This window comes from Heterocephalus glaber, unplaced genomic scaffold, assembly GCF_053883595.1.
Source record: "Heterocephalus glaber isolate CG9 unplaced genomic scaffold, H.glaber_assembly_v1.0 deba00001564, whole genome shotgun sequence".
Classification (NCBI taxonomy): domain Eukaryota; kingdom Metazoa; phylum Chordata; class Mammalia; order Rodentia; family Bathyergidae; genus Heterocephalus; species Heterocephalus glaber.
This window is the reverse complement of record NW_028258351.1, coordinates 12,361,941-12,374,414: the sequence shown is the minus strand read 5'-3', so window position 1 is coordinate 12,374,414 and position 12,474 is coordinate 12,361,941. Positions and strand designations below refer to the sequence as shown.

At 46.2% G+C, this 12,474-nt stretch overlaps 1 protein-coding gene across 1 annotated transcript in view; it reads right to left on the bottom strand.

The window, feature by feature from the left end:
• The window catches only part of Abr (ABR activator of RhoGEF and GTPase), a 198,377-nt gene that overhangs the window by 150,150 nt on the left and 35,753 nt on the right, over positions 1–12,474 (bottom strand). The window lies entirely within an intron of this gene.

Below are 12,474 nucleotides of genomic sequence, written 5' to 3'. Positions count from 1 at the left end.
CAGAAGGCGGGTGGGGGGGAGCTCCCAGGCGCCATCTAGTGGTCCAACAGAGTGACGCCTCAGCCACCAGAAGTATTCCACCTAGGCCACCTTCAAGTGCCTGTATTCAAATCTGTTTCCCCACCAGACACTGACCAGGGCTGTAGGTTACGACTGTGAGCAATGAGGCTGGGGATGTCAGGAGGATTTCCATTTGGGATCTGAAAAAGCAGGAGGCTCCAAGAGTGATGTGGGAAGTATGCTCATCCCTCTGGACAAAGCCTTCAGTAAGATCTCAAATAGGGGTTTTCCATTTGAGTCCCATTGCTTGCCAGCTGCAGGGACCTGAACCACAGCCGAACACACCCTCACTCCCTTAGTTGCCAGGACAGTGGTTGTCAATTAGGGCAGGAGTATTGGTACTGCCCTACCGGAAAGTAGTTTAAAATGTGTAGGAGGATTTAAAGTGGTGACAATAACCAGGGGGCATTACTAGCATTCAAAAGGCAGAAGCCAGAGGTGTTAAATGCCCTGCAACACTTAAGACTATCCCAAAGACTGTCTATCTTTCATGCCAATAGTGTTGAGGGCACTACATGGTTAAGAGGGACTGAGGGTGATTCCTTGACAAGCTCACACTCCCTGTCTTCTTTGCTCCATCACGCTACTTTAATATCCTCCCTAACTAAATGTCACATTTATAACTTAGGAGTCGGGGGTGGTCTGGCCCAGGCTGCCTTCACAGGAGATGCCAGTGCTCTGGTTGCCTCTCCCCAGAAGCCAGGCATACACCTGCCCTCAGCCCACACTGGGTCACAGTGACCCTTGGAATAGAGGCAGACAAGCTGGAAGGCTAACTCAAGCCCCAGAAGCCAGCAGATGGTCACCAAGAAGTGGCTCCACCACTTCCAAGGGACCACTCTGCCTTCCTTCCAGTAGGCATGACTCAGCTTCTCCCTGTTCACTGTCCCTAAACTATCCCAGGACATGTTCCTTCAGAACATACTTTTAGGTTCTGATCATAAACCTCATGATTCCTAATATCCTCCTCTCTAAGCTCTTTGTGCCTTATCCTGGGATAGACAGTCAAATTTCATAAATATAATCTGATCCCAGGGGGTGACATGAAAAACTAACACACATGACATGTGTCCTACTGAAGAGAGCGGCCAGGACAAGACTCTGGCTACAGTGGTCAGTGGAAGCTGGGTCTCTTGATCTGAGCATCCCCAGCTTCATGGGGCTCCCATCATAGACACAAAGATAAGTTGGAGGGAAGTTTCCCAGCATCTCAGAGCAACTAGAGTCCTCTGTAACAGAAATCATAGAAGACCAGCCACCCCCAAACAAAACAAAACTGGAACGACACTCCTCTTTTACTAATGCCTGTCTATGGGTTTCCATTACTATCAGGACAAAGATGCATACTGCTCCCTCATTTTTTGTTCCTTTTTTTCTTTTTGCTGTGCTAGGGATTGACCCCAGGGCCTTGTGCATGCTAAACACATGCTCCCCCACAGAGCTGCACTCCCAGACCCATATTCTTTTGGTGGCCTGTGAGGCCCCATGGCCTGGCCCATCTGTACCCTTTCAGTTTCATCCTCCTCCCTGCTGTCTCCTGCTTTTTTCCGCCACAGAAGTTTTGCACAGGTTGCTGTCTCTGGTTAAAATACTCTTCCTCCACTCTGCCTGAGCATCTCCTACATACCTTCTGGCCTTAACTGAAATATCACTTCGTAGTCTAGAGAGCTTTCCCTCACCATCACACCAGGGAGTCTGGCTTTTCTTCTTCCAAATCCTTAGTGCTTTTATAAGTCAGTCATTCAGTGCCTGACTCTTCTACTAGACTGAGAGCAATGAGAGAGCAGGACCTACATCATTGCCAGTACTTTTGCTTAAATAATGGATCTAATGAACGAATGAGTAAATGTAAATAAATGAATGAATAAGTCTGTTCCTGGTCACAAAGAGGCTGGAATAAGGCAGTACAGGTGTTTCAGCTAGCCCAGTTCCACCAACTAGAAAACAACCATCTGGGCTGCAATGTTAGAATGTCGTGTGGCCACATTCTCTGGAAAGACTCAGAAAAAATCAACAGGACCCTAGAATGGGATTTGGGGCAGTACAATTGCTGCTCCAATTAATTCTATAACTGCTCACACAAAACCCCAACTAAAAACTCCCCAATGCCCAGGGTCCCTTGCCAAGTAGACAGCATTCAATGCTGCACTCTTTTTTACCCAATCAGGCCGCAACATAGAAATGGAATAGAAACCTAGAAAAGATTCAGCCCACTAAGGGAATTTCCTACAGTCCTTCTCCTAGACCTGTCCCAAATTTGCAATGCAATTTGTGTTGAGAGGAAGGAAGCGAATTGTAGCTCTTCCCTGGGAAAAAGCAGCCCTAGGTGCAAGCCTGTTCTGTCTCCTCTTTTTTTTGGTGTTGTTTTTTGTTTTTGGTCGCGGGGATCAAACTCAGGACCTTTCCCTTGTGAGGCAGGCAGCGGAACCACTGAGCTAAATTCCCAGCTCTGACCTGTCTCCTCTTGACGTCCATTAGGGTGCAGATGCCGGAAGTTTGAGAGAGAAGATGCTAGTTGCCAGGAGAGATGCTGAACTCCACTGCCCAGGGCTGAAGCTGGAACTCACTGGCTTTAAGGCACTCTCCTCTCATGCCAGCCCCTCCTACCAGATAGAAAGAAAATCTTGCTTTTTAGTTCAGCATCAGGAACTGTATGATGGAAAGTGATTCTGGGCTCCCACCTCCCAAGGACCTAGCTTAAGAGGGTCAGGAGGCAGCCTGACAGGCAGACAGGGCTAGGCAGACCCTCTGCAGCTCTGCCTGCCCTGAGTTACCCTTGTTTGCTGTGCAGGTCGAGGTTCCCTGGAGAATGCAGAGCCAGACTCACCTGTTTGGGATGGGTGGGGTGCTGCAAACAATGAAAAGGGTTCTTTTTCATTTCCCCTTCACCAAAACAAAGAGATGAATAAAACACTCAATATTTAGCCACAGTCTGCTTTGTGGGGCCTTAGGTCTATGAGGTCCCAAAAAGTCATTCACGGCCATTAGGGTCAGTAATCCAGATGGTCAGTCGTCTACATTTCCTGCCAGCTTCTCACTCGCTACCTAGTAAGGATGTTCTGGCATATTTAATTACCCTCAGGGTTCTGCTCTCCCCAAAAGGAGGGGAACTGGTGCTATGGTTTGAATATGATTTGTTATCACCCCCTCAAATTTATGCAGGAGGTTAATCCCCAAAATCCTATGTTAATGGCATTATAGGAGGGTGGAAATTTAACTGACTATGGTGTGTCACACTGGAAATTGAACCCAGGGCCTTGAGTATGGTAGGCAAGTGCTCCACCACTGAGCTACACATCTAGACCAGAAGGAAGGGGACTTTGGGAAATGTTAGATTAGGTCATTAGGGTTGAGTCCCATGATTGAATCCTGGTGGTTTTATTAAGACAGGGAGAGCCAGGGATGTAGCTCAGCAGTGCTGCACCTGCCTGGCAAAGACCATATAGAGATACATATGTGCTCCTGCTTTGATGTAATGAAGCCAAGGAACACCCTGGCAAGAGAATCTATGCTGTTTGGACTTCCAGCCTCCAAAACTGTGAGCTAAATAAACCTCTTTTCTCTATAATGTAGCCTGCCACGGGAATTTTGTTATAGTAATGAAAAGCTGACTAATGTACCTGGTGAGAGGTACCAATGAAGAGTAGAAGAAGAAGAAGAAAGACAGTAGCAGCAAATACTTACATTTATTGTACCAGGGGTGATCTAAAGGCTTCGCATTTATTAAACAATTTAATTATCATAGTAACCCATGACCACCCAAGAGCCCATGTTTTAGCCCCTCAACACTTTGTTCTCTTTCTCCAGCAGGAGGAAAAGGGCACTAAACCAGCATAGCCAGAATCCAGATTCTGGTTCTGCTATGTGGCCTTTAGGAATTCTGTTTCCCTTTCTGGGCCTTGATTTTTTTCACCTTGACATGAAACGATACATGTTATACCATCTACAATTCCTTGGATTCTTTAAATGACCAGGAAGTCGTTGATAAGGGATGGGAAAACTGTGTGGGTCAGTGGTGCAATGGATAACGTGTCTGACTATGGATCTGAAAATTCTAGGAATGGGAAAACTTTCCTCTTTTCCATTCCTCAGTTCCTATGCATAATCCAGGAAGTTTAGTAGGTCTTGAGGCTAGAAAAGTTATTATCCCACAGAGCCCTTGGGCTTTATATAAGACAGGTGGACATAGTAGTGAGTGCCTTTAGTCTCAGCACTCTGGGAGGCTGAGACAGGAGGGTTGCAAGTTCAAACCCAAACTGGGCAACTTAAGAGAATTAGGGAGACTTTGTCTCAAAAAGTGTGGGGAGGGCCAGGGATTTAGCTCAGTGGTTCTGCCGCCTGCCTTGAAAGCTCAAGGTCCTGAATTCGATCCCCAGTACCAAAAAAAGTGGGGCTGAGGGGACTGGGGATGTATCTCAGTGTGAAGGCTCTGAAGAAAGAAGAAAGAAAGAGAGAGACAGACAGAGATGGGGGGTGGAGAAAGAGATCCTTTGCTTATTTTGCCTAGGTTGTAGAGATTATAGATTTGAGACCTCAGGGCCGGGGATTTAGCTCAGTGGTTCCATTGCCTGCCTCACAAGTGCAAGGTCCCAAGTTCAGTCCCTGGTACCAAAAAAAAAAAAAAAAAAAGAGAAAAGAAGAGAAAAGAAAAAAGATTTGAGACCTGCCCATAAATTATAAAGACCAGGCAGTGCCTGGTGGGACATGAAAGTGGTCTGAACAATATGTCATGGAAGGGGGTCACCATTTCCAACTAAAGTTGATGGCTAAATGCTTCCTGAAGGAAAGGGTACCTAATGTTTCACTGGCACAAATGGTTTGGCATAAGCAACTGCAGAGGCAAAAACAGAAGTGGAAAGCCAAGTATGAAGGCATATACCTATAATCCCAGCTACTTAGGAGCCTGAGGCAGGAGGATCACTTGAATCCAGGAATTCGAGGCCAGCCTGGGCAACATGGTGAGATTGTCTCAACACACACACACACACACACACACACACACACACACACACACACGTATAATCTCAGGAGGCTGAGGCAGGAGGACTGCAACAAATTCAAAACCAGCCTGGGCTACATAGTCAGTTCAAGGCCAGCCTGACCTACAAAGTGAAACACTGTCTTTTGAGACAAACAAACAAATAAAAATGTGGAGGGAGAATGGAAATAGATGCCTGGAGAAGGTTGTTTTGGGAACTAGGGGTGAAGAGAGAATCTTGTTCATCTAATGTGAGGCCTCAACATGAACTCGGAGACCCAAAAGAATTTACAGCTATTTTTCTAGGTATGTATGTATGTATTTATGCAGTACTGGGGACTGAACCCAGGGCCTTTGCACTGAGCTATACTACCAGCCTCTTTTATTATTTATTTATTTATTTATTTATTTATTTTTGGTACCAGGGATCGAACTCAGGACCTTCCGCTTATGAGGCAGGCAGTGGCACCACTGAGCGAAATCCCTGGCCCAAAATTAACTCTGGCCACAAGAGTACATTTTGTTTTTGTTTTTTGGTACCGAGATCGAATTCAGAACGTTGTTTTTGCGAGGCATGCACCAGAACCACTGAGCTAAGTTCCCGGCCCTGCCAGCCTTTTTAAAATGTTTTATTTTGAGACAGGATCTTGCTAAATTGCTAAGTGCCCAGGCTGGGCATGAACTCCTGATCATCCTGCCTCAGCCCACAAGAGTACTGGGATTACACATGTGTGCCACTACACCCAGTTTAGGCTTATCTTTATGAAGAAATCTCTCAGGGACGTCCCTTCACTGTCAATGCACACCAGGGTTTAGCACCCACTTCCCCTCTCTATGAGTTTACTGAAAGTCCTTCAATATGTCCCTGGCATCACCAATATTTATGTTCTAGGCACTGTTTTAAGCATGTTACTTTCACTATTACATGACACTTCTATGTGGAAGACACAGTCATTATTCCCACTTTACAGAAGCTCAAGCATGTTCTACAACTGAGCTACATTCCCAGCCCCTATAAGGAGGAGCATTTTAAGGGAAAAATATCCCTTAATTAACTTTTCAGAGGAGCAAAGGAAAAGCCAGATAATCTGCTCTACATTCTGTTTCACTTAATTCCTTTTCCAAATTTTCATGTCTCTGGGCTTGTGCTTTCTGGAACAGTCTCTGTTCAGTGCTCTGAATAGGGGTGAAGGCCCCAGCAGAAGACGACACCATGTGGTGAGGTAGGAGAGATTCACTTTCCTAAAGAAGGACCTTGTGCATCTGAGAAATCTCCACCCAGAAACTCGAAAAGCAAAGGTTCTGAGGAATTTCAGTTCCTCCACAGAGCCACCTGGGTAGAAGCCCTTTCCAATGCTATAGGAGCTATCTACTCTCTGTCATAGACTTCTCTGTGAGAGAGGCTTCTCTGTCACAGAGGCAGCCCCAGGTTGTATTTTAAGGTGAATCATTCCTATTTCTAAGTTACCAGGAAACGCTGATTTAATCTACTCTGGGTTAAAGAGAGAGATGCCTGGTGACTCTGAGCTGTAGCAGCCTCCACTTTAGTCTACATGATTTCAAACCTCTGACCCTGACCCTGCAAGCCCCTTCCAGAGTCAGCCCCATGCCCAATCATAGTCTATGACAGACGGAAGAAAGGAAAACACTGGGCCTCTGCCTCCTGACCACTCGGATGCCTCAAGCTCTCGGGGCCTCCTCAGATCTTAGATGTGACTCAGATGAAACCCAGCTCTTCCCCCTAACCCCCTCCTTATGGCCCAAAGTCTTCTCAACAACTCATTGCCCAATCCCCTACAGGCTCCACCAAGTTATTTTCCAGGTTCCTATTTCTGATTGTGCAAGTTTCTTTCCTCCAGCAGGCCACATACTCATCACATGAGGGTAGCCACAGGCATCCAGCAGAGGGGCGAAGGGTGCTGGGAAGTCTCTTTTGCTGGTCCCCCACTCCTGATAGCTGACATCCCAAGGAGTTTTGGTTCACTTGGGGAGATGACAGCCACAGGTCCCAGTGAGATCATGACATGGTTCTCTGCTTCCCCAGAAAGCAGCTCCTACATTGCCTCCTCTAAATACTTAGCTAGATGTGAACTTCAGGCTTTCTCTGCCCCTTAGGTCCCTGGCTGTGGGAGCAAATGCATTCTATGACAGTCAGATCAAAGCCACATAGCAGTCTGTGGAGACACAAACGTGTGCTGCTGCTGCACCTGGTTGGTGGAACGTTCATCCTGGGGTTAGTTCTTTGGGGACCCTTCAGAAGGACTGAGCTGCTTTTTTTCTGGAGGTGAAGGGGGCTGCTTTTGTAGAAAAGAACCTATTTGCCACCGTAAGTAAGCAGAGATGAGGAAGTTGCTTCAGAGAAGCATCTTGGTCCCCAGAGCTCCTGGTTTCCTGCTGCTGTCTCTCAGAGGCCACAGGTAGAGCTGTACAGACAAGCAGGCCATGCTTCCTTCCAGGCCTGCAAGGAACTCCAACTTGCTGCAAAGACCACTAACCCTAATATTGGTACATGTGGGCATGTCTGCCCAAGGCAGAGCTGCTGAAGATGTCTATGTGGCTTTCAGGACCAAAACAAAAGAGGTTCTATCTTGCCAAGGAGACTATGGCTCTTAGACACCCCAAGAAGCTGACTGCCAGTGCCTGAGTCTGCGTACAAAGGTGCCTGGGTCCATGTTCAAGGCACCCTACCCACCCCTCACACTTGTGAGGGAGCTGGTGGAGGCATGAAAACTTTGCTTAGGAATGGTCAGGGTCACAGACACCTCATTCTTGAAAACAAACCTCTCTTTAGCTCTGCAGGTGGCAGGGAAGATGGGAGAAGACAGATGAAACTCACCAAGGTCCTGCTATGATGAACACCCAAGCTGTTGTCTCAGAAGCCACTCTGCAGTCAGAACCTGTCATTTGCTCACTTGTATGCATTTTATATATCATCAAAAGGTCACATAAAGGGTGTGAAGTATTGAGGCTGTTGGGTTTTTTTGAGGGTTTTTTGCTATTGTTTTTTGTAGTGCTGGGGATGGAACCCAAGGCCTTGTGCATGCTAGGCTAGCACTCTACCACTGAGCTACACCCACAGCCCCTGAGGTTTTTGTTTTGTCTTTTTGCAGTCCTAGGGATCAAACCCAGGGGCACTCTGTCACTGAGCTGCATCCTCAGCTCTTTCTATATTTTATTTTGAGACAAAGTCTCACTAAGTTGTCCAGGATGGCCTCCTGGACTTGGAATTCTCCTACCTCAGCCTCCCAAGTAGGTGGTATTATAGGTGTGTGCCTATACCCAGCTGGGTTTGGTTTTTTTAACTGTAAATTTATTGAGTAATTTTTTTCTCTCATAAAGGTCATAAAACCACAACAAAAATCTTTAGGCAGGGCCTAGGATGACAGCTCAGTAGAACAGCACTTGCCTACCATGTATAAAGCCTTGGGTTTGCTCTCTAGGACCAGAACAACAAACAAAACAAAACAATTTTTAGATAACGAGAGAGCAAAATGTGACTTATAACTGTACCACCCCAATTAGCATTTTTCAGCCTTTCCAAGGATGCATACAGTAGAGTTTTTACATGCTTACAATTAGAGTGACTCTGCAGACTGTGTGTGAAAATTTCTCAGCCTGATCCTTGGCCAGTTCCACCCTGATTTCCTCAAGTTATTATTATGTTATCTCAACCAGGCAAGTTCTACTCAGACAAGATCTGACCTCACTTTATTCAGGGCCTCCTTGGGCACAAAGATGAGGGCCTATGTGAAAATTTAGTACATTTTCCAAATTTGTTCATGGCATAAGAGGTCCCTGGCTTCCTGGGGATGAGAGGGACATCTCCAGGTTTGTCAGCATTGTCCAGCACACTAGAGATGAGAATGGTGTCCTCAACAGGAAGCCATGAACTGCTCCTGCTTGGGGCCTCAGGGCTCTTCCTTCCACTGGGCTGGACTCTTAGCTTTGAGATTGGAAGGAAGCCTTGCTTCAGGCCAGGGCTACCCACTTCTCCCTGCAGGGGCTGTGATGGTGACATCGGCATCTCAGCAATGGAAACTAAGGAGGATAAGGGGAGGAAGAACAGAAGAATTTGAAAGAAAAAATTAGGCTTGGATTGGAGGTAGGATAGAAGAAATAAAAAAAAAGTAGATAAAAGGAAACAAGGGAATTGAGATTTTAAATTGTATTTTTAAGAAAAACTGTAGCTTTAAGACAAGCCTTTTTTTCCTTAAAGGGTGGGTTAAGTTCCTAATTTCGGAACCAGGCCTCGGAACCAGACCCAGCCCAGTGAGAGATTTGCTACCCGAAGCCCAACCCCTGGAAATAACAAAGCTAGTAGAGGCCTGGGTATGGCCCTTCCAACCTCTGGAGGACAGATGGGAAAATGCTTTCCAGATTTTTTTTTTCCAGTACCAGGAATCGAACTCAGGACTTTGCACTTGCAGACAGGCATGGTGCTGCTGAGCTAAATCCCCAGCCCTTTCCAGGCTTTTCACACCATGGTACATGCAGGAAATAACATTTTCACAGCACACTGGGGTAGACAGACAAAGCTGTTGGTGGTCAGAGGTAAGATGGGGTGAGGGAAGTCATTATTTTCTCACAACTTTGACTCATTTTAGGCATGCTCATTGGGAAACTCTGGAAAGGGAGATGGGTCTTGAGAGAGGGCCTTCGACTTCTAGCAAACTCCCCAAGTGGCTGCAGGTTTCATAAGCATTTTTGATTTTCAAAACCTGCACATTGCGAAGATAAAATCAACAAAGCCTCCTCTAAGCCAGCAATCCTGGTTCCTCAGCAGGCACACTGAGGCAGTGTCCAGGAGAACTCACCCGTGCAGACATGGTGCATAGAGCACACTTCCCAAAGGATTCCCTGTTGGTGGGCATGGCTGCTGAGAGTAGAAATGACAGCCTGGAGAATGCCATACCCCAGCTTGGGCCAGACCTCAGCCAATCTTGTTAAAGTTTCTTCTTTCCTAAATTGGGGCTGGAAGGCCTGATGGTCAAGGTGCAGTCTGATCTTTACTTTTTTGTTTTGTTTGTTTTTTGAGACAGGGTCTTGCTATGTAGCTGAGACTGGCCTTGAACTCACCATGTAGCCCAGGCTGGTCTCAAACTTACAGCAACCCTCCTGCCTCAGTTTCCCAAGTGCAGAGACTACAGGCGTTGGCCACCATGCTCGGTTGTTCTTTCATGCCCCCCCCCCCCGACGCCGCCTATCCTCCAACCCCAAGTGTGTGGGAGGAGACAGGGGGAGCACCTACTAACAGCCCTGGGCAGTGCTTCAGGGGCTCTGGTCACTCATAGCTGTTCTCAGGAACAACAGGTTCACAACAGCCAGGGGCTAGGCTGCTGTTGTTTTGGATGCAGAAGGTAAAGATACAGCATGGGATGTGGGTTCTGGAGACACAATAGATCAGAGTTGCAGACCTGGTGTCCCTAAGTAATTTCTTTCACTGTAAAATAAGGGTGACAATGGTGACTACCTCAACTGAGATGGTTCAGAAGATAAAAAGAGATAATGGACGTAAGACACCAGCACAGTGCCTGCTCTGTTGTAAGTGAGTTAGTAGGAGCTATTGTTATGTTGGTCAAGTTTTGCACACTTGTGTGTACACACACACACACACAGGTTTCTCCTGACAAGATGAAAAGTGGAACAGCTCCCCTGAAAAGATAACAGCAACCCTGGTGAAGAGATACTGTACACTGTACTGAGGTCATCAAAGCCAAACCACACACTTGTTTTTCGTGGGTATCTCACTGTCATTGCAGAGTTAACTCATCAGGACTTTTGAAAAGGCAAAACAACCATGTCCCTACTAAGTGTGCTCCCTCCATCATTTGCTACTCAAGGGCAGCTAGAGTAAGAACAAGATTTGTCTTGGAAAACATAATTCCCACATCTTCAATTTGGGGTTGTCATGTCTGAAAGAGGCAAAGACTTCTCTAGCTTGCTGAAAGTCCTCAAAAATGTTCAAGGACAATGTAAGATGAAAAGTTGAATACAGTATACACTTTCTTACAAACAATTCTCTCCAGGGCACCAAAGTAAAGCTTCCTTTTCAATCAAAAGGAAAATTGAGGTCTGAAGGGGCCAGGGATTTAGCTCAGTGGTTTCACTGCCTGCTGCGCAAGCACAAGGACCCGAGTTAGATCCCTGGTACAAAAAAAAAAAAAAAAAAAAAAAAAAAAAGATCTGAAGACTCTAAATGTCCAAGTGTGTTCAAAGAGAAAAGATATGCGGGTAATTTTATGTTAAAATTGTAAACCTGTCATGCATGGTGGTACACACCTATAATCCCAGCACGTGGGAGGATGAGGCAGGAGGATTTGGAATTCTAGGCCAGTCTGGGCTACATAGTCCATGTCTCAAAAGGAAGGAGAAAAAAAAAAGTAAACTTTCAGTTATCCAGAGTAAACACTAAATAAAAATATTGGACCAAGAAAAATACTTCTTAAAATCAGGATTTAAGAGGGCCAGGGATTTAGCTCAGTGGCTCTGCACCTGCCTCACAAGCACAAGGTCCTGAGTTCGACCCCTGGTACCGCCAAAAAACCTCACAAAACTCCGGACTTAAGAACTGGGGATGGGTAGCTCAGGGGTAGAGCACTTGCTTAGCATGCATGAAGCCCTGAGATGCAGCATTACCACAACAATCACAACAACCCAACTGCAACAAAAAGCCAGAAAGTTGTGTACAGTCACACACGCGTACACACACATACAATAAACTTAGGACATGTCTGAATGTTAATGCAGGGATGTTTCCATTCAGAAGAATTTCTTTATAAGGACATATATGCACCAGCTTAAATTCAAACAAAAATCTCCAGTCTATGCCTGTTATTCATTTTAGACTTTAGACTTCAATGCAGTCACTCGCCCTAAATTGCAAATGGAAAGCCTATCCTTGCTGCTTCTTTCATATTCTCTTCAGCAAATAGTCCCCAAGCACAAATGTACCAGATACACATACCCACACATAACAGTCACAGTTAAGAGCATTGTTCCTGGGCCAGGGACGTAGCTCAGTGGCGCCACCCCTGACTGGCAATTGTAAGGTCCTGAATTCGATTTCCGGTTCTGGGGCGAGGGTGGGGGTTATTCCTGGTGGACGGGGGTGGACAGGAGATCCAATCCAACTCCCCAGGAGGGACGCTCAAAGAGCCCCAGCTATTGTGTATGCCCCAGGGTGCATAATGCCCTCCCCCCCTTTCTACAGTGCTGGGTTGAACCCCAGGGGTCATCATAAGAAGCAAGTGTTCTGCTACTGAGCTACATCCCCACCCTCATAATACCCTCTTCATGCTTTCACATATTAGCTCTTGGAAATGTTGTATGAAATTTGACAACCCTGTTAGGGGAGAGAAGATGATTCATAATCATCTATTCCTAATATTCCTAACCGGCACACCCTTGAAATCCCGCCTAGGTTTAGGGTTTAGAGA